The following is a 24,287-nucleotide window of genomic DNA, read 5'->3' on the forward strand; positions in this document are numbered from 1 at the left end:
ATCTGTCAACTATCTGCCCACTCCACTATGTTAATGTCTTTTTGAAGTTCTACACTGTCTTCTTCACAGTTTACAATTCTCCCAATTTTGTGTTTACTGCAAACTTTGAAATTATCTCCCATATGCCAACAGCCAGATCATAATATACGAGAAAAAGCAAAGGTCAAAATATTGACCCCTGGGGAACTCCACTAAAATATTTTTTCAGTCTGAAACATTAACAATTACTCTCTATTTCCTATCCTTTAGTCAATTTTGTATCTGTATTGCTACTGTCCTTTTCTTTCATGACCTCCAGCTTTCCTCACACGTCTGTTGTGTGGAACTATGTGGCATGTCTTTTGGAAGTCCATGCACACCACATCAACAGCTATCTGTAAGCAACCCTCGATGCTACCTCTTCAAACTCCAGCCAGTTAGTTAGCCACAATTTTCTCATAAAAGCCGTGCCAATTCTTTCAAATCAGTCCATATTTTTCAAATTGAGCATTTGTTCTATCGCAAATAATTGTTTCTAAAAGCTTCACAATAGTGAAGTTAAACTGACTGGTCTATAATTGCAGGGCCAATCTTTAAAACATTTTTTTTTTGATGAAGGGCATATTCTTTCCAATTATCTAATCTCTTGCATCACCTCACATCCAGAAAACGGTGAAAGATAATTGCCAATGCTACTGAAATTTCTAGTCTCACTGTCTTCAATACCCTTGGATGCATCTCATTCATAATCCATGCCTAATCAACTTTAAGTACCAACAGCCTATCCAATACCTTCCCTTTATTACTTTTAAAAGCTTCTAGTGACTGGGTTTCTGACTGTGTTGGCCTAGGCAGTATCTCCTCCCTTAGTAAATGCAGATGCAAAATATTCATTTAACACCTCAGCCATAGCTATTGCCTCTAAGTGTAAATTCTTTTTTGGTCCCTGCTCAGCCTTTTACTACTCTTTATTATTTATGTGCTTGTGGAACACATTGAAGTTTCTTTTTTATTTTAGCTGCCAGTCAATTTTCATATTCATTCTTTGCTTTTCTTATCTGCTATTCCACCTTCCTTCTGAACCTTCTGTATTCAGCTGATTCTTAATTGTATTTAGTACTTGACAGCTGTCATAAACACACTTTTATTTATTTAACTAAATTACTATCTCCTTCATAGTTCAGGAAGCTCTTTCCATTCCCTGTTTGGTGCCTATACATTGACTGTGTCCAAAATATCTCATCTTTGAATGCAACCCATTGTTCAGTTGTTGTTTCTCCCACCAATCTTTGGTTCCAGTCATTGTGGTCCAACAACAGTCTTTCCCTATTGAAGTCAGCTCTTGTCCAGCCAATTACTCTCACTCTGGATTGACCAATGCTATTTTCTAACACCATCTCAAACCTTATGTTACAATGATTGATGTGCTTCAAATGTTTCCTACTGTCATTTGATTTACCTGGCCCACCCCATTCCCAAGATCTAGGTCTATCAGTGCCTCCTGTTCTGTTGAACTGCATACATTCTGCTGTAGGAAATTCTCCTCAACACAATCTATGGATATTTGTCCCTTGTTGTCCCTTACACTACTACTAGCGTAGTTGATATATAGGAATTAAAGTTCCCATTCTACCTGCTATATGATGTTCACACCACTTAGTAATTCCCTGGCTGATTTATTCTTATACATCCTTCACACTAGCTGGTGGATTATGGATTACATTGAGCAATGCAATTGCACTCTTCTTAGTCCTCAGCTCTAGTCAAATTAATGTTGTCCTTGAATCTTCTGGACGATGGTCTTCCTCCAGTAGAGCCACCCCTCCTATTCTTCCCTTTCTTACTTTTCCTGAATGCTTTGAAACAAGGAATATTTAACTCCCTGACCTGTCCTTCCTTGATCCAGGTCTCCATTTTTGCCACAACATCGTAATCCCACAAAACAATCAATTACGTCTATTACAATTGTCAAGTGAAGCATGAAAGTAACAAGCTGACTTTTCTTACAAATATTGTAACATTCAGGTTGAAATATTTTGTAGTTTTTTTGGCTTTTTTTATGAGTAAATCAATTTTTTTTTGGGGGGGGGGGATGAAAGCTGCCCAAATGAAATGCCATGAAAAAAGACTTGTTTTACTGGTGTAACTTCCACATTCTGAGTTCCAGACAGCAGAGCCTCTAAAATTTTATTTCATTGGAAGCAGCTGATTATTTAAGTGGCTAGCTGCCTCTGGGAATGGTGCATGTACCAACCAAGAAAACCTGGGCCTCTGAGACATGATGATCAGAATCTTATTTGAAATGTTAAGCTATTTTTGCTATTTTCAAGTAGTGATGGATCTACCGTCTAGTTCTATTTTCTTAAAGAGAAATTTTAATTTCTGTTTTCTGTAGTTTCAGTTAAACAATTCCCTTCATGAAATTATGCTCTATATCTCATTATGACACATCACAGCTGAAACCACCCCTCACTCCGTGCTGGAAAAATATGAACAGAGGAGTTTCATATAGGTGACTAACTAAAGGAAAAGGAAGCCAAAGGAAAGATTACTCAGACTAACCTGAATCCAATAACAAAGGAAAAATCTTGAAAATTAAATGTAAAATTAACTTTCTCATTACCCCACTACTGCAATTGTAAAAAACGACCATTTGCCATTTAGCTTTTGATGATTGATAAGGGACTAGCTTGCAATTCTTGAGCTAGATTAACCAAGATTTTGTCAGCCAAATAACACACTAATATTTGAAAAAGCATTCAGTCCCTGTGGAGTTATCCAATCTGTTTCCTGCAGAAAGCATTTCACAAGATTTTAGCATTTGGATCTGGTTTTTTCCCATCATGTGGCAAGGCCGAAAAGAAAGGTGGCTTATCTTGTGTAATGAACTTTGATTAATTCTAGAAGGCAGCAATTTCATAAACAATGCTGTTACTTGACAACATTCTACAGTGCAGAACTCCAATGAAAGCCCTTGAACTATTCAGAAAAGAAACAGGAATGAGTAAAAGATGGAGAAATTCAAGATTATAAATGAGGTATGTCATTGATGCATGAAATTTAAGGCACTTCTGTTTTGTAGGCAGAAATTATTATATATATTTTTTTTTCACTTCCATTACCCAGTAAACAAAAGCTTTTACAAATCAGGAAACAGATCAAAATGCAAGTGTTTCTTTCTCTCAAATTATCTGTACTTGAAACTGTACATTCAGCAGATCAGCTCTGTGTTTGGGTTAGCTGGTTTTCCATAATGAGGAGCCAAAACAAACCTTTATCATTGGAATGTTACCAGATGCTTCCAAGTTATTTCCAAGTAAATAGCACCTGATAATGGTTTCAACATTGCCATTTCTGTTCATACTCTCAATACAGAACCCTATTGTTGAAATGAAACAGTAGGATACATCTTGAAGTAAAAGACCACAGCAAATATTGCAAATACACAGAAGAGCTGTGATGAAGAGTCGTTTTTTAATGCAAGGAATTAAAATACTTAGTTGAAATATTGATTGCTTTGCTGTGTATTTCCCACTTTTGTCGATATTTTGTGAGATTCTGTGAATGACTACCCACTTCATATGACCACTGAATAATTTCAAAGCATTGTGTACGTGTGCAAAAGGTTAATTCATGCTGTTTTCAGATGTAAGCAATAATAATAAATAAAGGATCTGAATAGGCGCTTGCAGCAACAAAAAACCTTTTAAAACTTACAATTTACAATATATTACATTATGAGATGGGTCTTTGTTAATCAAATTAAGTCAAACAGTTTGAAAGTATCAGTGACTGCAGGGAAAAATATCACAGGCATTTAACCAATTAGGATCAGAGAATGTGGTGATAATCTCTTAAATATTGCAAATAAACCAGATGGCTTACACTGAAAATATATGTATTAAAAATTTAACTGGATGTCGTTTAAATTATTGCATAACTTTTAACTCATTAAAACTCATTTAACACATCTGCATTCTTTTAGAAAGGCCATAGGGTGAGTAAGGTAATTGTAATCACTTAAAGGCCTAAAGTTCATTGTGCACAAAATGTCATAACTCTGAATAAATATTTACAATGGATTAAAATAAAGACAGGGAGTTTACATTCATCGTTAACAGCTTGTGGAAGAGGTACACAATGTTAAATATTGTATGCATAATATGATAATCAGTGATTCAAATAAAGCAGGTTGGAATGCCAGGAATTATTCATATTGAGAAATTATTCAACCACGACAATTTATTTAGGGCCTTTTACATAGAAAAACATTCCAAGACATTCATAGGAACATCATTTGATAAAGTTTTACGCTCAGCCATATGAAGTGCTATTATGGCAGGTTACCAAAACCTGATCAGAACCACAGGCATTGAAGAGTGTCTTAAAGGAGGAAAGAGAGAGGTCAAGAGCCAGAGTGGTTTTAGAAACAAATTCCAAAGATTATAGCCAAGGAAACTAAAAGCAAATTCACCAGTTGTAAACCAATTAAAATCAAGGATATTTCCAAAGTAGAGGAGCCTAGATATGCAAAGGCCTTCTAAAGGGATTTGTAAATATGAATATGAATTTTAAAATTAGGCCTTTGCACACGGGGAGACATTAAAGGTCAGCAAACATGAGACTAATGTTTGAAAGAACCTTTTTTGTGAGTTGAAGTGTAACCATTGAAGATTTGGATCGACTCAGGTTTATCCAAGTTATAAGATTGGAGTCCAGCCAGACGTGTGTTGAGAGTAACACCCCAGGGAAAAGAAGGGCTTATGCCCGAAACATCGATTCTCCTGCTCCTCGGATGCTGCCTGGCCTGCTATGTTTTTCAAAACAGGGAAAAGATCTTGTCTATTTGCCCTATCCGTGACCCTCATGATTTTATAAACCTCTATAAGGTCACCCTTCAGCCTCCAATGCTCCAGGGAAAACACCAAGTCTAGAGTAACAAATATTCAAAAGGGTATTTCAATCACAAATAAACAGAGGCAGAACAGTCAGATGATGTTACATAAGTGGAAGCAGACAGTTGAAATGATCTGAAGGCAGAGTGGGTGGGGACAGGGGGTATTGGAGGGGATCATGGTGAATCAGGTCATTCAGGGAACTATAGGAGCTGAGACCTGGGCCAATTATTCCTGCATTGAGTCAACTGGAGGGATTGTATATGATGGAAGGGGATGGAAGAGCAGGGAGTGGTGATGCAGGAATGATGATGAGCTGACCCCAGTGAATCAGTAAGAAGTACAGAAGGATTCGTAGTTTGGGAAGATGAATTGGCTGAGGGCTGATGAATTGGCACAGTGCGATGGAATGATGAGAATTTGTTGTGTTGGAGCCTTAATGAGTGGTGTGTGCATTGGCAGAGCTAGAGTAAATGGTGACTCGTAAACATGAGAAAGCAGAGAAGATGGTGGCTCATACCCCTGCAGAGCACAGAACATCATTATTGGCCAGTGCATTGAGTATAGGAGTTGGGAGAATGTGGTGTGGCTATATAGGACATTGCTTTGGCCATTTATGGAATATTGTGTGCAATTCTGGTCTCCCTCTTACAGGAAGGTTGTTGTGAAACTTGAACGGTTTCAGAAACAATTTACAAGGATGTTGCCAGGGTTGCAGGATTTGAGTTATAGGGAGAGGCTGAATAGTCTGGGGCTGTTTTCTTTGAAGGATTGGAGGCTGAAGGGTGACTTTATAGACGTTTATAAAATCATGAGGGGCATGGATAGGATAAATAGACAAAGTCTTTTCCCTGGGGTAGGGAGTCGAGAACTAGAGGGCAAAGGTTTAGGGTGAGAGGGGAAAGATTTAAAAGGGACCTGAGGGGCAACATTTTCATGCAAAGGGTGGTGCATGTATGGAATTAGCTGCCAAAGGATGTGTTGGAGTCTGATACAATTACAGTATTTAAAAGGCATCTGGATGGGTATATGAATAGGAAGGGTTTAGAGGGATATGGGCCAAGTGCTGACAAACGGGACTAGACTAGATTAGGATATCTAGTTGGACCGAAGGGTCTGTTTCCTTGTTGTACATCTCTATGGCTCGATAAATGTCTTCTGCTATTAAAAAAAACACTTCTGAGGAAGAGTCCCTCAGCCTGTAACATTAACTGTGATTTCTCTCCACAGATGCTGCCAGACCTGCTGAGCTCCTCCAGCAATGTCTGTTTTTTTTTCCCTGACCTTTTTATGCTACTGTGCATCAAGTTTCACCCAAAACACTGTGTTGACTTGGAGCCACTATCACAGTCTAGGCTGCCTGAGTCTGGGACTTTGGCCACCTTTGTCAGGCAGCAGGGAAAAAAAGACCCTGCCCTACTTTCCACCAGTGAAGCCATGCTAGGTCCTAGTGTGCAAACCATAGCGTTAACTTGCCTTTCTAAACTTTTTCCACAGGGTAGTGCTGAAACATCATGCCGGTTTCCAGTGCTATTGAGATAGGAATTAAATATGGCACGAGCAACATGAACATTGCAAAGTCCCCGAGGTTTTTACATTCAGCCTCTGCTGCCACATGCTTTTACAAGACAGACACCAGAAGGGGCTAGCTGCATCAGTTATGAGGCGAGGAGTGGAAAACTGCAGCAGAAAAATCAACAATGAGCTATTGCAGACCAGGCACATCTTGCAAATCTTACTCAAGACAATACCTTGCCAAAAATTGGGAAAATTAATCCCTGTTCCTGGAATGCCAAACAGCATCTCCCTCACCAGTCCTGCTCTTTCAACTCACAGATGTCCCAGGGGAGGACAAAGAAAGCACTTCAAAGTTACTCTGAAACTCTTATGGCAGCATTAACATTAATGACTGGGAGGATGGTTGCTACAAATCATTCAAAATGTCCATTAACTTGCATCAAACTTTGTATCATAACATCTTAATAATGAGACAGGCTGAGGATAGAGAAGGAATTTGCATTCCAAATTCAACCACCACATGGGACATTCTGTCCCATGTACCCAGACATCTGTTGGCTGAAGATCAGCGAGGACAGATCCCTGGGTCAAAGAAGCTTGTAGTTCCAGTTAAAAATCAATGAGCTGCCAGTAGGTGTCCTGCTAATGAAGGTCTACTGAATATGCTCAGAAGATTAACAGAAATGAATTTTGGTAGAAGTGTGGACACCAGAAGATTCAGTTTGGCCTAGTATGGAGTAGAAATGCCATTAAAGTTGGGAGGAGCTTGGGGACTTTAAATATAAGATATTGTTTTGATTTCTGTTCCTAGGCTGGGTGTACAGGATTGGAAAATTCTTGTCCCACAAACCCAACTTTAAAAGTAGTCATTTTCAACATTCCCTATTTTCAGTACAGGGCGGGGAGGACAGGACTGAAAATCAGTGACACAGGAACAGTTCAGGAGGCTGATGTCAGATTGTGAGACAGTCTGTCTTCAGTACTATGGCCAAACATTAAGATAAAATAAAATCCTCCAGCCCTCACCTTTATAACCCATTGTCCTTCACAAACTCCCAATGCTCTATTCCACCAAGCCTCCACTCATTCCCTAATGGCTTCTCATACTCCCAACACCACACTATGCCATTGCACAACAGCACAAGACATCTTATATTCCCCCACCATACTCCATGATCTCTCATCAATTGAGCACATCTTAATGCCTACTTCTATCCATTACGCATGAAGTTGGTATTGCACCAGCCACCTGAACACTTCACATTTGCCCCATGTAAGAATGAAACCGGCAAATTGCTCAATTCACCAGCTAAGCCAGCAGTTTACCAAAACAAACTTCTATCACCAATTTGAGATCAATTTTGAGAGTAAGGAAGAGGTTGTGTATCAAGAAGAGAGCTTATCCACCACCCAGCAGTATGCTAAAATAACTTTGTACCAAAGGCCCACCCAATGTCATTATCCTTGAATTATTTATTTCAGGCAAATGTTCTAGTAAACTCCAGCAGTGTATTAACGTGTGCTGGCCATACTACTTGCCACATCATACATTAATGGGCAAGAGTACATGCAGTGTATGCTTCCCTATCTTAATTCTGAGCACAAATATGGCCTACTGTCATGATGGTAACAAAGTCAGCCAGCTAGATCTCATAGAGTATGATTTCCCTGAACGGGGCTGTTAATCTGGTCCAAACAGGGAGCCCTAGCTGACATAAAAAGGTTGATTGTCAGAGATACTGACACACTGGTATCTGATACTGAATGGGGCAGTTCTATAGTCAAGGATTGTTTATTTATTTATTTCAGGCAAATGTTCTAGTAAACTCCAGCAGTGTATTAACGTGTGCTGGCCATACTACTTGCCACATCATACATTAATGGGCAAGAGTACATGCAGTGTATGCTTCCCTATCTTAATTCTGAGCACAAGTATGGCCTACTGTCATGATGGTAACAAAGTCAGCCAGCTAGATCTCATAGAGTATGATTTCCCTGAACGGGGCTGTTAATCTGGTCCAATCGGGGAGGCCTAGCTGACATAAAAAGGTTGATTGTCAGAGATACTGACACACTGGTATCTGATACTGTATGGGGCAGTTCTATAGTCAAGGATTGTTCATGTGTAAATAAAAGGTGCCTTGGTGATGGGATACCGGCCTCTGTGGAATTATTTCACCTACCATTGGTGTATCCCAATTCAAGTAGCCTTGCGCATGTTTTGTCCAAAGGTTTATGTATCCATTTACAGATCTGTTTCACATCAAGCAGCTCACATTGCACCCAGTGTCATCCAAGATTTTATGAGCTACCACCTGGTGCCTAGTTACAGAGCTATATTGAAAACGTCAGATGGTGGTGGTGGCAGCAGGCAAACGCAAAAAAGCAAAGAAACATAAAATGTGACAGGAAAGTATTTGTTACGATCTTGGAGCTCATGTGACATCAATAATTTCAAGAATAACAAAAATGGTCAATGTTTTTCTTAGAGCATTTATTCATTGCAAATTGATTTACTAAAAGTTTTAATAACAGTATTCCTCACACCATGTGAAGCTGTTAATAAAAATCACTAACATCCGCTGAAAAACTGGTACTAAAATAAACATTTTAAAATATGTTGAACACATGTTGAACATTAAATCTACTTTGACTTAAATTTAATAATAAGATATTGCATTTCACAGAGATCTATATATTGAATCTGCTAAGGTTTTGTTTTTACTTTCAGGTATGTTGTTCATGCAAACCCAAAGGCAGAACAGAGCTATTTCAGTCGACACATTCTTGCATGTGCAGGAAACGTTTCAGGCCGAAGGTTTATAACTTGCTATTTATGTCTCCACATTTGCAGATTTTTTTTAATCCAGCCGCAATTTTCCTTTGTAACTTTCCTCTTTCTCTTGTTCTTATCTGTCTGCTGTTTCAATGGTTTTCTTTTCTGTTTTCAGCTAATCCTGTTGTTCCCTTCCCTCAAATGTTTCTTTCTTTGTGTCTGCTTTTTGTCCTGAAGGCTCTAATACTTAACTGCGATGCTGATTTATATTAGCTATGAAAGCTCATATTTGATCTCTGTGGCTGCACACATCTTATCTGGTGGCAATATTATCATTCATCTCCGAGGCCTGTTGAGAAAGGGAGTATAATAAACCTGTGTCACCAGCCCTGATTATTATCCAGTGATGTCTGCAGATGAGAATATGGGAATATTGGATATTGGCAGGAACAGCTTTTTCCTCTGATGCTTCCTATGATTGATCAGCTTGGTGACACTTACTGTCTAAGCTAACAAGAAGCTAAGATAAAAGCTGCTAAATGAATCAGATTGTTCCAAAAGGCCAAGTCTTCTCAGTCCCTAAACAATGTGGGCATTGGCGAGAATGTTGGAGAATTGTTGTGAGATGGGCAGTAAGAGATTTCAAAATATGAGTGCAAGAAGTCCCATTTTACAACCAAGTGTTAAACGGTGAGACAAGATTCTTGCTTGTGAGTAGCAAGAGGCACGTTTGCATGTATTTTCATATACTAGCATCCACATCATTACAATTTGTGAACTCAGTGTTACGAAGTTTTCCATTCTCCTAGCCACCAGATAGAAATTAAATGCCGACAATTCCTAGCATGGTAGTCAGAGCAGTTATCTGACAACTCCAGCTCAACTGCTTGTTTCTTCAGCTCTCCATCAGACAGGGTATGCCCCATGGGGAGCAAGTGTAATTACCCCACATTTACCAGGAGGCCTGTGCCCTCATTAAAACGCACCAACCTTTCTCTGTCTGAAATGTCTGAGGCAATTGACAGAAACCATGTAGAGCAGAGGTGGACCACCAGCCCTTGAGCAAGTGCCCAGCTGAACTGTAAAGAGAGCTCTGGCACCAGGTCACCTCAGGAGTTCCCAGCCACAGCCAGCACTTCCCACTAAGGAGGTTGGGAGAAGACTAGTGTGACACTGTAGGGGCATAGTGCATGGGTAATAAGGCGAACTTCGAGATAGTGTGAGAACACCTGCCAGGTGTCTTTGAAAGAAACCCTCCATGAAACTTGCCCAAAGTTATAATTTGCTGATTTCACATAAGATTGCAAGCAAGGATTGTAGATGAATAGGTCAGCAAGATATTCTACCATCAAAACAGGAGGCCAAAAAATTGACAACATAACTTTAAACTAATGTGACTTTTCAAATACTGTAATAAGTGTCTTAAGTGAAAGATTATGCTGAAAAAGTTTAAATTATTCCGCCATTTAGTTGAAAAATGTGTAGTGAATGATTTATTGCATATCATTTTTAAACTATGTGCATGTTTCCACCAGGAGGAAGTCATAAAATTACAAAGAGTGTTTTATGCACATTTCAACATACCTGGTGCAATGGCATGTCTCTCTGATTCAGCTCAGTGCATGAATTATTCTGGTACAGCTGTTTCCAGAAACTAGATCCACTACGAACTGCAATTTAATGTCAGCTTGCATACATAGTGTCTTTAAATGTGGAGAAATCAAAAACTCCCCAGTATTGCATGGAGTTGTAATCAGACACAAATGAATGTTGAGCCAAAAAAGGAAGATGAGCCTCAGGCTTAAAAGAAGATTGTGAAGGAGGAGGGACTTGTGGAAAGGTGAAGAAGCACAGTGTTTAATGAGATTTGTGAAATGTGTGGGGTTTGGGTGAGTTATGACTCAGCCACCAGTGTTGTTGGGGATTGGTGGGTGAGTATGGATGGGCAGGGGAGTGAAGGAAACCCTTTGGAATTCCAGTGGTAATACAAATGAAGGTGTTCAGTTCTGATGTGTGACTAAGGAGAGGCTCATTCAAGAAGTATGACGTGCTTGTCTTTGTTCATTACTACAGTGAGACCACAGAAGATGAGAAAGGAAAATGCATCACAGCCCCCATTACAGAAGGTTTAATTTGTGACCTGCTGTACAAGTGCTGAAAACTGATTGGCAAGGTTCAGTCATGGAGTTACACAAAAGATGAGCACACACTTGGGAGGTTAGGCAACATTCAAGGACTTTAAAAAGTAAATGGAAGTTGGATACAGGATAGTTGTTGCAAGGACTTAGGAGTCAAAGATCATTTTGATTTTAGGGACGATGATATCAGTTTGGAAGGGACTAGTACTGAGAAGGAAGTGATTGGCTTGTCCTAAGAAAGAAAGCAAAATTTTAAGAAAACCTTGACTAAATGCTTTATTGTCACTGCAGATCTAGGAAAATTTCTAATAGCTAATAAGTTAAAATCACAAAGGCTGAATTGTGCATTTGCTATCATGGCATTTATTATTAATAAAGTCTTTGGCTTCTTTTCCAGAACATGTCTAGGCCACAGAAAAGATGCCTGATGCCTTCAGCTACAATGATGCAACAAAGCAAGATAATGAGTTAATCGAGACATAGTTTAATGATTTAATCATCTCTGTCGCTTATTTTACATCCAATCTGATGAAACAAATTGACATGTAGAAACTCCACACACCCACATTTATCTATCTTTGATAAATACACGTTTCCTTTTCTCTCTAGTTGCATCCCCTTGAACTGTCCTTCTCTCCTGTCAATGACACTGGATCATGAACATGTTTAATCTGCTGGGGTTTGGGTGCCTTGATTACACTGCTACAAATTAAACCCTTTGCAAAATAATGGAATTTAGAGTATCAGAACATTTCATTCTCCACATCCTGGATCTCAGCAATGTTGGCAAGTGGATAAGTTTTTTTTTGTAAATCATAACCCTATTAGTTACCTCTTTACATAGCTTAGTGAGCTTTGCCATTAAGTTGCTCAGGCCCAGAAAATGTTAGCGGTTTGATCCCTATTCTGGGTTAGATTATTTCAGTCAGAAGGGCCTCAGTGGATCTGTGACCAGCATACCTCATATTAATCTCTATCCAGTAACCTCTGATCAAAGTACACATGCATACATATTGAACAAAGACAAACCCAATTTGATTCTGATGTCCTCACACTCTAACAGCCTGCGTAAGATTTATACATGAGCCATAATCATTTGGGCGTAGCACCAGTGAAACCAAATCCTACCATTTCCTTTAGGAAAGGAAAAACTGAAAAACAAAACAAAATCTTAATTTTTAAAAGTATTTATATTTACCCACATGACTGAAACTTCTTGCTTGCTATCATGATTAAAGCAAAAGAGAAAACATGGCCAAAATAGGGCCACATGCTTGCACAGATATTGTTATGTGCACACCATTGTAATATATTTACACATTAAAAGATTTAACATGGAATTCACTGCAGTACTGATCTGATTCTGTTAAAATCACTTATTTTATTTCAGATCTCTAAGCAACATGTGATGTTCAGTATTATTTGTTGAAATGTGCTTTGAATCTACCTCTGCAAACTAAAAAGACTGGTCTTATTGTTGTACAATGCAGCATTGTAACCAATTAGTTACCAAACAAGCCTTTATTGTGAAAAGGTATCAAGGGGAAAATTACAGACTGAACATTAAGATGAACATATAGAAAAAGAAAGAGTGCCTCTGTTATCCAACAATGTTCACATTTATAATTAAGCTGAATATATTTAACTCACGGCTGTCCTTTCAGTCTATTCAAATAAACAGTTCTGAAATGTACTATTTTTACACAGAATGTAGATTCTTATCTTGGAGCTGGCATTTTTGTAAAGTTTATACAGTGTTCTCAAAACATCAGCTATCTCTTTTGTATTAAAATAGTTATCAGGTAGCCATCTTCCCAATGTAAATATAGTTTTGTAAGACAGTGCCATGATAACCAATTTATCATTGGAGAACAGATTTCTAAAGCTTCAGAGATGCATCTATTCTACAAACACTTTGGTGAAATGTCTGTGTTATGACTAACACAGTGATTCAAACTGCTATATATATATATATATACATATATATAATCAACATCAGACTTTTACAGCTTGTGACCATCACAGCATTTAAAATTTTTTGTCATCTGTTTGGTTAACTTAAAATTAAGCCAACACTAAATATTCACACAATGCTTTAGTGTTTTAATAGGAACACTGTGGAATCTATATTTAATAATCTTGACTACACAGCTTATGCAGGCCAGGAGAAAGGATACTGTCTTCTTGACAAAGGATCCCAGTCTGAAACAGCAGTTGGCTATTTTTAGATTCTTAGCATGTATTACATAGTTAAGTACATGCACATGGTTCAATATATTCCTGAAACTTCAACAACAGTCTCAGTGTTTTGGCACTTAAGCCCTTTTTCTGGAGAAATTATTCAATCAGATCTCATGTAGTTAGTCATGAGGAATCTTCATGTTGACTTGCTGCAAACCTTAGGTAGGGAATTTTGGATTATTGTTAACACAGACCTTCTACATTAAGCATACTTTAACGCTCAAACATTTTTCCTTCATGTTTCAACTCCAAATGAATGCAAGAAACCTGGCATGTTAGATCTTTCGTAAATTAAAATGTTGACAAGAATTACGAGAGGACTGGCATATTGCCTTTAGGCAAGGAGCACCTGTTTTTAATGTCAGTGTTGGATTGAATCTCAGAGATCATATATCAGCAGCTATACTTTACAGACACTACTCAGGCTAACCTCTAGACTACACTGACAAAGGCTTAATGTTTAACGTTTTGACTGCATTCCTGCATTAGCAAGAAGGGAAAAAGGGTGAGAAAGAGAGACAAAGGGGGAGAAAAGAACAGAATAAAAGAATGAATGAAGAGGTAACAGTAAAATAAAGAACCTACAGTTTTGGCAAATAGTTGTTTTCATTATCTGGAATGCAGCTTTGACTTGTTGGTGACATCATGCTGCTTTTGTACTGTAAATTACGAAACTATTTCCTATTCCTTTACAAGAAGCAGATATCTTCTGAATAAAATCACCCTGCTGTGGCTTTTGCTTCTTTTATTGATGCCTGTTACTGACTCTATTTAAAATAAAGCTGCACAGTGGCTCTTTCAAGTTGATGATAACACAGTGGCAGCCATATGAGGGGGATCTCAAATCAGATTTGGCAGTAACACCGTTATTGTAACTCGTGGACCTGGTCAATCATAAGGAATGTCTGTACTGTGACCTGGTTCCGATTCTTTTTTTAAAAAATCCTTTGTTTCACAAAAGGGAAGTTTTCAAGTTGTCAGCAAGTAACTGCACTGCTTTATTGTGATCATTTTATATGTAAGAGGCGTGTTCAGAATTTCATGCCAGATCACCACACCCTTATTCTGTGGGTACTAGTAAAGTGACTAGTGAAGGAACTACTGAGGCACCTCACAAAATCATGATGATATATGACTTATGCATTGTCAACATACAAACTATTAAGGCTTTGGCATTTTGAAGCTCATACAACCAAAACTCTTCTAATGTAAAACATGTTTAAGGTGCTGAAATAAATCTAACTGAATGTTTATTGTATTCCCAGGTATTGCCAGTCAGTTTGTGACAATAGCAGTGTTTTATTCCAGTGTGCTATCAATTCATGGAGAAATGGGCGAGAGGGATTATGTTCCAATGAAGTAAGCAAAGTAATTGCTCATTTTGAAAAAAACCTATCCCTCAAGTCTGAGGAGGTTTCAATCACCTAACGATACAAAAACTTGCATCTTATAGATGTGAGAAGGAAATGAGTTTCTTTAGTGAGTTCACCTGCAAAGAAAGTATCAACAAATAAGAACTGACAATGAAAATCATAACATATAAAACGAACATAATGATTATCTGCAGAATAGATTTGGAGTTTTAAAAGCATAACTGACAATAAGCTGAAAGCAACAATCTGGAAATAAAGGTGAGATAATGTTTCACTGTTACTCACATGGTGAAATGCTTGATTCAAACATTTTATCTTACTGTGGCACAAAGGTCAGAGGTTTCACTTCCTGTGAAGCAGCATGAAGGTGGTAAGAAGGTCAGATAATCAGTCAGGTTGGCGCTGGGGAGATACCTGACACTTCCGAAATTGAGCACTGGGGGGGAAGGACCATGATCAACTCTCTCACCCTGTCATCAGTTAGGGCTCGTAAGTGGTCAATTAGCAACCACTTAAGGTCCTCATACCATCCGGGCTGCAGTTCCTTCATCTTCAAACAGGTTGAAAATGAGCTGACCTACCAATGTCAAAGCAATATCAGCACAATCTGAGATCTTTCTGGAGGAGGGGGCAGGGGTCTCTCAATCGCAATTAATTTGTGCAAGATTCAGGGACTGGAGCTAGGGAAGGGAGAAGGCCTGTAAGCCAAATCTTTGCCCTTACTTCTGACTCCCCTGTCCCCAGGACTCCCAATCTCTGAAAGCCCATTCTGAACAACACCTACCTTTCTTAGCACTGATCTTCCCTGAAAGGGTCAGCTAAATGTCAGTGTCTCTGCAGCAGCCACAGCATTCCCCATGGCACTGAAAATTTCTGGAGGTGCTCACCTCTGATTGATTGGCTAATCCAGATATGTGGGACTTCCCATTTCATGTTAGTAATTTCAAATGATACCTGCTGGTAGCCAATCAGCTGCCTGATTGATGAAAGATCTGCAGGGTTTCTCAACAAAATGAACTGTAGGTTTCTTTCCAAGAAATTTTCCTGCTTTCAGACTTAGTCCAAAAATGGGTGTAGTGGCTCAGGATCAGATACTTCCCCTCCAAGGCATTCACCATTATGTCTTGGACTAGATCCAGCACTGATTATATCTCCTGCTATTCTCTGTCAAGTGCTAACATGGAGCACCATTATCACAAGGACTGAGGCCACGAGGCAAAGACCCACCATCATTGGACAATTTATGGAATCTTGCTAGTCACGCAAAATCCAAGACCAATTTAATTTTAAACATGGGAAAGCGTAACCAGAGATTACTTCACGCAATACTTCATTCTTCTTAATTCTCCCATAATTGAACACGAGAGTATTTTTGGAACTCAGAGAGAATTTTCCATTCACATCATATTAGACTGAACATGAAGTCAAAAGAGTGCAACAAAACTCACTGTGGACAGCCGGTTGGATATACTTTTGCCTGTTTTAGTAGGTGACACCTTCAAGACTCAAATAACTTGAGGAAATAATTGATGGCGTTGTACAACATTACTGTCTATCTTCATCATAAGTTATACCAAGGCCTTGTATGGTTACCTAAAAGTTAATATTTGCAGTCCCATGGTGTTCCTCAAATGTAAGTATCATATTTTCAAGGAATGTCTTAAGGGACGGGGAGAAGAAGCTTGATGGTTGAAATTGCAGAATATGGCTTTTGGCTGGGATCTCGATTTGTGCATTAAAGGGTTATCACACCACATACGGGCACTTTGAGTGCTCAGTGGCTGGTCCATATCAAAATATCTTCAGATTCTTCTAGTGTTAATGGGATGAAAAAGTTTCCAACATGTTCCCTCAAAACTGCAGGTGTTCCCAGCTGTAGTGCAATCACAGTTAATTCAGAGAAGCTGGTAATGTTCTGGGGACCTGGGTTCAATTCCTGCCATGGCAGACGATGGAATTTGAATTTAATAAATATCTGGAATTAAAAGTCTGACAATGACCATGAAACCATTGTTGAAAAACCCATTTGGTTCAGTAATGTCCTTCAGGGAAGGAAACTGCCATCCTTACCTCATCTGGACTACATTTGACTCCAGACTCACAGATCATTGAGTCTACTTAAGATGGAGTTAGGTAGGTTCTTGATTCTCAAAGGGATCAATGGTTACGGGGAGAAAGTGGGGGAGTGAATTTGAGAAACTTATCAGCCATGATTGAGTGGCAGAGCAGACCTGATGGGCTGAATGGCCTAATTTCTGCTCCTGTGTCTTATGGTCGATGTTATTGACGCTTAACTGCCCTTGGGGCAATTAGGGATCACAATAAATGCTTACCTAGGCAGCAATACCCTTGTCCTATGAATGAGAAAAAAACACAGAAGGCTGTGAAGGTTGGGTCACTAATTATATTCAAAAAGAGTGTTAAAGATATCAAAGAATATGGGGCGAAAGCAGGAAAATGGTGTTGAGGGAGAAGATCAGCTATGATCGTACTGAATGGTACAGCAGGCTTGAAGGCCTGAATGGCCTACCCATGCTCTTTGCTTCTATGTTTCTAAAACAAGTTACTGCGCAGGATATCCACCAAGCCAGAATACTATTAGGAAACACAATTCCTAAAATAAGAAATTGGATCTATAAACCCTCTGAACCAGATCCAAAACTGTTAGCAATGCACCAAGATTAATACAGAGTTTATCTGAATTGCCTTTCAGGAAATTGTTTGCTATCCTTTCCATTAGCACTTAGTTCACAAATTAATTTGCAGCTGCAACATGTTTCTGACATTGAGATCACAGCAACTTATCAACAACAGATCTTACATATCATTTAATTTCACCAGCCACATCCACCACAATAACATATCTGTACTCGACAATGAAAAGCACTGCAAACTACATGCATGCTGAATTCAAAAAATAACACATATGCAAATAAGTTGCTGTCATGGGAATCTTGTGAGATATGGGTTTATTTTCATCAACTGTAGTCACTTCAATGCAAAACAAGTTAAATTTAGGAGGTTCAATTCATATCTTGCTTATGAACAATACATTTAGGATATTTTCTTTGTCTACTTTCTGCATGATAATTGAATATTCATATGGCAATGTGTTTCTACAAAAAGCAACATGTTGTTAAAATGGTACTACGCACATGATGTGGAACATTCTAATTGGAACTAATGATAACAGTTTCACTAATATTGTTGGTACAGCACCATGAATTCAATTAAAGAGGGAACCTTTGAGTCATATATGATCCTATGTTTGGTCCCCAATCTGTGCCAAGTTCTGACACCTGGCAACAGTGAAAAAAGCTTTGAAGTTGACTTCATGTCCTTTGGATAAGAAAGAGTGAAGCTTCTAAGATCTCCTCACCTCGTGGTGAGGTGGAGTGGAGTGGGAAGATACTTTCTTTGCTTACCATTTTGTATTGAAATGCATGTAAAAAGAACAGGTTTGTGAACAGAGAAAATTATGTCCCTCATGTTTGGTGTACAGAAATTCCTGCTGGAGGTGTGTATGCGTAAACAGGAATAAGTTTGGAATGCTCTTCCAATGCAACTGAAGAAGGGCTACACCCGAAACTTCGACTTCTGCACCTCGTGTTGCTGCCTGGCTTGCTGTGTTCTTCCAGCCCCCGGCTTGTCTACTTCCAATGCAATTAGCAGTCGCACATAAGCAAGTGGATGGCATGGAGTGTGTGACTGTTTATGTCTTTACAAGATTTAATGCCTTAAGAAGAGGAGGAGGGGGAGGAAATTGAAGGAAGGAAAGTCAAGATTAGTTTAGCGGAACGAACATGATCAAATTAATTGTGTTATGTCCTCTTCAGTACATTCAATACCATTATCATTGCAGGCCATGACTTGTGCTTAACTACGTTTGCCAGGTGTTTTACATGCAGTTTTATTGCAAAATGAGGCATGAAAATATGGAAGAAGACTTTAAAACTAACAAAAACACCACACCCTCCTCCAGCTTACCACTTGGTTAAAGATTTCTTCATTATCTCAGCTTTCTAAAGCAATGAGTAGCAAAGCCAAAGGGAGTACAAAGTTCTGTAGCTCAATCCTTATAATCTGTGCTGGGTTAGCAAATTTCAAGCAGACTAGCAGTCAGTCCCTACAATCAACTTCATCATCCTAGGTTAAAAGGGAAAAACCAGTCAAGGTATCCCTCCAAAATTCAGTGGGGTGAAAATCCATCTTGAGCAGTGTCAGATCAGCCATTTGCTATGTGCGGAGTCTCAATATTTAATTCCATTGCAGTCAATGAACTTACATATATGGTGCTGCATGTGGTGGGTGGTTAATACAGCACTGCTTTGGGAATGACAAATTTCAATGTCATTTCGATTTCTGATTGGAATGCTCTTCCATTGGCATTGAACAGAACACAACAATCCAATTTCCCAAATCCCTCAACTCAATCACAATGTGACATTTGTCCAAAAGCTGGAAGGTGAATAGTGGCCTTCAGCAGGGTATTGAGGACACATCATTCTCTGAAGAAACAGAAATTGGTGAAGTGGAAACCAGAATAGTAATTCATTTACAAAATAGCTTCACAATGAACCTGACCAAACACACTGCCAAATTAAGCAAGTGGCAATTTTATTAATGCAAAAGAAGCAAGCACTTTGGGAAGGGTAAAAAATCCAAATGAAAATCCTTTATTTCATCTTTTAAAATACAGTTTACTGGAAGATTAAAAAAAAAACACAAACAGTTTCCCCTTTGAGCACAATTTGTGGCAAATGTGAAGTATTAAAATTTTCTCCAAGTTTCCATTCAAACTGATTTGCATATTGCCAAATACAACATCTGTCATGAACCAGTGTGATCAAGCAATGTTTTAATGCTTGGTTTAAGTGGTTATAAATATTCCTTGATATACAAGAGTGGCAATTTATTAAGGTTATTAAAATTTAATTAATACGGATAAAATAAGTTTATCATGACTAAAATAAATATTTAAATCACATGTCAGTTGACCACATGTAACATGATTTAAAGTTACTAAAAATTATTCTTAAAAAAACATACAAAACAATTTTCTGATTAGGTTAATGTACAGTGTTGAGCTTTTAATTTATTTTACCACTTTGAATTCTTGCAAGGAAGTAATGAAGCTTAATATGTGGAAGCTCCCTGAAGTCTTGCAGAAGAGCACAATTAATGGAAACTCTCAAGAATAACTCACCCAGGGTGTGGCTTGGTTTGGCGAATGGAGCCCGTTTCCAGTTTGATTTAAAACTAACACATAAAGATTATGAAAAGTGAATTTCCTGAAATATTATTTTCATTTACATTCCATGAACCTTTGCACTAGTTACACTGATAACAGGGAATCACATCATAAAAGCCAACAAAATCCAACAGAAACAACTGGCAATAATGACTAACCAGCAGGGGGTGCCATCCAGTGCATTTGAATCACCATTGCTCTCCTGAATCCAGGAAGTGAAGAAAATTCATAGCCAGTATGACTATTTGTGTGACTGCTTATACTTCAGGCACAGAAGTCATGTACATGTGTTGCAGGCTCATCGTTGCTTCACAGAATAAATAATCGAAGTTGAAAAGAAAGAAAGTTAACCACTAGACAGCAATTGCTTAATTTTGATTGAAACATAGAAGATAGGAGAAGGCCATTTGGCCCTTTGAGCCTACTCCACCATTCATCACAATCATGGCTGATTGTCCAACTCCCCCCACAACCTCTTGAATACATCCAACGTTTTGGCACCAACTACTTCCTATGGTGATGAATTCCGCTGTTTGGTTAAAGTAATGTCTCCTCATCTCCATCTCAAATGGTCTACCCCGGATCCTAAGACTGTGACCCCTGGTTCTGGGCACACCCACCATCGGGAACATCCTCCCTGCATCTACCCTGTCTTGCCTTGTTAGAATTGTATACATCTCTATGAGACCCCCATCATTTGTCTGAACTGCAGCAAAAGTAATCCTAACCTAGCCAATCTCTCTTCTTACGTCAGTCCTGCCACCCCCAGAATCAGCCTGGTAAACCTTCATGACACTCCCTCAAGGTTCTTCCTCAGAAAGGAAACCAAAACTTCACGCAATATTCTCCTTGTGATCTCACCAAGGCCCTGTAAAATGGCAACAATACATATAAATGCAATTATCTTGATTGGTAGATGTGAAACAGATGCCTTCATAATCCAGACTGCCATTGAAAAGCCCCCATGCTGACTGCAATTTACCTGGCAGTGGCTTTTCATCTCTTCAAAAATCAATGTCTTCTAGTGTCACTATAAAATGCCACATTGATGGAAAGATCTTTCACCTCAACCACCTCTATATGAAAGGTAACCGGATCACCATAGATGTACATGACTGCAGTATGCAAATAACTGCATTTTTTTGCCCATTCAATTCCAGATTTATAAGCCACTCCCAATCTTTACAAGAAACACAGCCTGACCTTGAATGCTTTCATACAAATCTTAGATATTAATTTACATCTATTTAGTCAAATATTCCATGCCCTCCCACATACTATTGGAATACGTTCAACATTTCCTACAGCTTGGCAGTTTTCTCTCTCAGAAGGCACCATTGATGAGGAGATCCAGCACCAGATCGTGGCAGTGAGCATCTGACAACAATCTACAAAAATTTACATAGAGTGATCATCTCCACTTTCTTTTAGTAGAGTGAAACTGAGAGCATGTATCAGCAACATATAAGGTCACTAAAGAATTTCTAAGGCAAAGCTTCCATTTTCATTCTCCTATTCATTGGAAGAACAATAAGGCAAATACTAATGTCCTCATTGAAGCCAACTCAATGAACATTCAAGTAAAGCCCCTGTAAATTAACGATTGACTGGACTGTGTCCTGTCAAAGGATATACATCTTCACCACCAGGTACTTCTTTTCAACATTCAAATGGCCAGTGTTCCAGGGGAGGACAAATAAAATCTTTTAAAGACACTCTGAAGCTCTCCTGAAAATGCAGCAACATTGACACTAATGAATGCGGCAGCATGGTACCAATTGTTCAATATAGTGACAACTTCTCCATCAAGTTGCATAACACTTTGAGTCAACATGTTCAGTTACATGAAAGTTTGTGTCAGAAACCTATGACCCTGAGTAGATGTCATTGTCGAATCAAGGGATGGCAGATGATTACAAGTCTCCTCAGCATAAGTGAGGGGAGTGACTATATAACAGAGCAAAAGATATGCTTAACAGTGGGCAATTGAACACAGTAAAGGAACATGCATTTAATATGCAATGATGATTATGGAGGATTTGGAAGAAAAGTAGCAGTGAAATTTAAGAGAAAGTCTTTATTTGGTTACAGTTGTAACTCTTCAGGGGCTTGATCAATTGCTGGGCGAATGAAAAGTAGCCTAGCTACTCAGTTCTTCCTGTTGCCACTGAAGCAGCATGCTTTCTTTTGGCCTGTGCATGAGCAAATTCAGCTGAGCACGATTTCATCAGGCCAATAAGAACTGTGTGCAAATTTTGAAGAAGGGATGATATAGTTTTACATTTTAAATGAAGTATAAAAACTTTGAAAACAATTGTTCATGGGAGGAGAAAAGGATTTTCACAATATTTCTACCAGATTTGACTCATTGCTTCAGGATCATGTTGTTATGTCTTCAAGAAAGACATTTGCCAGAAAGTCACAAGACACAAAAATTATGTCAAAGGATGCCATTGTATTATTTACATGTGACAGGGTTGTGATAATGATACTCATTTCTTCTGTTCCATTTGCCCTCAATAAAACTACTGTACACAAAATATTTTGTCAGGAAGAAAGTGTCTGTATAGTAATTGCTACCCAAATAACAAACTTTACTTTCTAGTTTATTGTTGGAACTTGGTACATCATTGTATACTTGCAAATGTTACTTTTGTGCAGTAATAGACAATGCTAGGGTGACTTTCCTGAAGTTCTTGCATTCTGCTGTGTTCATTTGTCTCGAAACAAAGATTATGTTACACTATAATATATAATCAGATGGTTTGTAACAGGCTAGAAAGGAAAGAAGGTTTGGCACATATAAATGCTTTGTATACGCAATGGGTAATGACCTGAATAATTAATATCACCAGAACAAGTCTACATTGAATATTTTGCAAGCAAATGACTGAAGCAGTAGCTAGTAAATGCAATACTGGGCATTAACGTATGAATGAGATACTAGGGTTCCTTTGTAAAAACATCGGACAAGATAAATCATACAAAAATCTGTTTATTTGTAATATTCTTTGGTGACACTAATAGCTAGTGATTTTTCTTAAACCTCAGGACATATTCTGCCTCTTTGTACTCTCAAATGTGACTCTTAAAAGCATAATTTGAAAAAGAGTTCTGAACCTTAACCTTTCTGGGTCACACAGCAGTAAATGAATTGAAGAATGGTTCTCTTTGTGTCAGCGACAAAGGGAAAGTCTAATGCTATCATTTCCTAGGCAAACAATGTTGTTAATTGTTAAAAACGCTTTGAGGTGATTGTTTTTTTACAAATTTATTTTTGGAAAAATATGTGTATCGTATTTCTCCATCATATTAACATTCAGTCACAGTTGCAAGTATGGGAAATCTGGTTTTGACATAGACACATCCATAACTGTCATATCACATGTAGTTACAAGAAAGTAACAACCATTCTTCATTCATCTGAAATGATGACCCTTTGAGATTTTTCTAGTGAGGAAAATAGCAAGGAACTTTGCAAAAACATTGATACGCAATAGTGAAGATGAGAATGTTTCAAAGAATAATGAGGGAAACCTGACAAGAATACACAAAGCAACAACAACTTGTATTTATGTAGTCACCATTATAATGTGCCAAGTGGCTTTACAGGATTGTTTTAAGACAAAGGTAAAACAATAAGATATGAATAGTACTGTGAAGTAGCAACAAAGATCATGTACAGCTATGAAGGAAATTAGCTGTTGCTGAGAGGTTACCAACCATTCTCTTAAGTTTATGTGGCAAATAGTTAACACACGCAGACTATAAAGATCAACAATCAATCCTTCACAACTGAGGAAATATATATGTATATACATGTACATAAAATATGATATACTGATATAAAGTAGGTGTAATGCAGTAGAAGTGTAAGTAGCAGAGTTATATCGATTGCATTATAGGGAACACACAGCAGAATAGAGTTTCCATGAGATGATCATCCTTTTTAATCTGCATTTTTGTCTTTAAGAGAAAACTGGAAGAGAACAGTATTTACTAATTTATCAAGAACTTTTGGCTGAATTTTCTCCTCCCTGGCAGGGTGTGAGCACTGGAAAGAAAATGTGAAAACGTGAAGGGAATGAAAATAAAATTCAGAACTTCAACAGTCGA

General features: G+C 38.3%; 2 long non-coding RNA genes across 4 annotated transcripts in view; one reads left to right on the forward strand and one right to left on the reverse strand.

Moving 5' to 3' along the window:
* LOC122559904 (uncharacterized) overlaps positions 1 to 12,646 on the forward strand; it is a 53,492-nt gene extending 40,846 nt beyond the window's left edge. Inside the window, exons 2-4 of the long non-coding RNA XR_015759602.1 lie at positions 2,932 to 3,017; positions 9,124 to 9,210; positions 11,704 to 12,646. This is a non-coding gene — a long non-coding RNA (uncharacterized LOC122559904). The remainder of the gene's footprint in view (positions 1 to 2,931; positions 3,018 to 9,123; positions 9,211 to 11,703) is intronic.
* LOC148147652 (uncharacterized) overlaps positions 1 to 24,287 on the reverse strand; it is a 287,296-nt gene that overhangs the window by 71,789 nt on the left and 191,220 nt on the right. The window lies entirely within an intron of this gene.

The sequence above is a fragment of the Chiloscyllium plagiosum genome, unplaced genomic scaffold (genome assembly GCF_037043375.1).
Source record: "Chiloscyllium plagiosum isolate Xiang-an unplaced genomic scaffold, Cpla_swu_hap1 HiC_scaffold_15, whole genome shotgun sequence".
NCBI lineage: Eukaryota > Metazoa > Chordata > Chondrichthyes > Orectolobiformes > Hemiscylliidae > Chiloscyllium > Chiloscyllium plagiosum.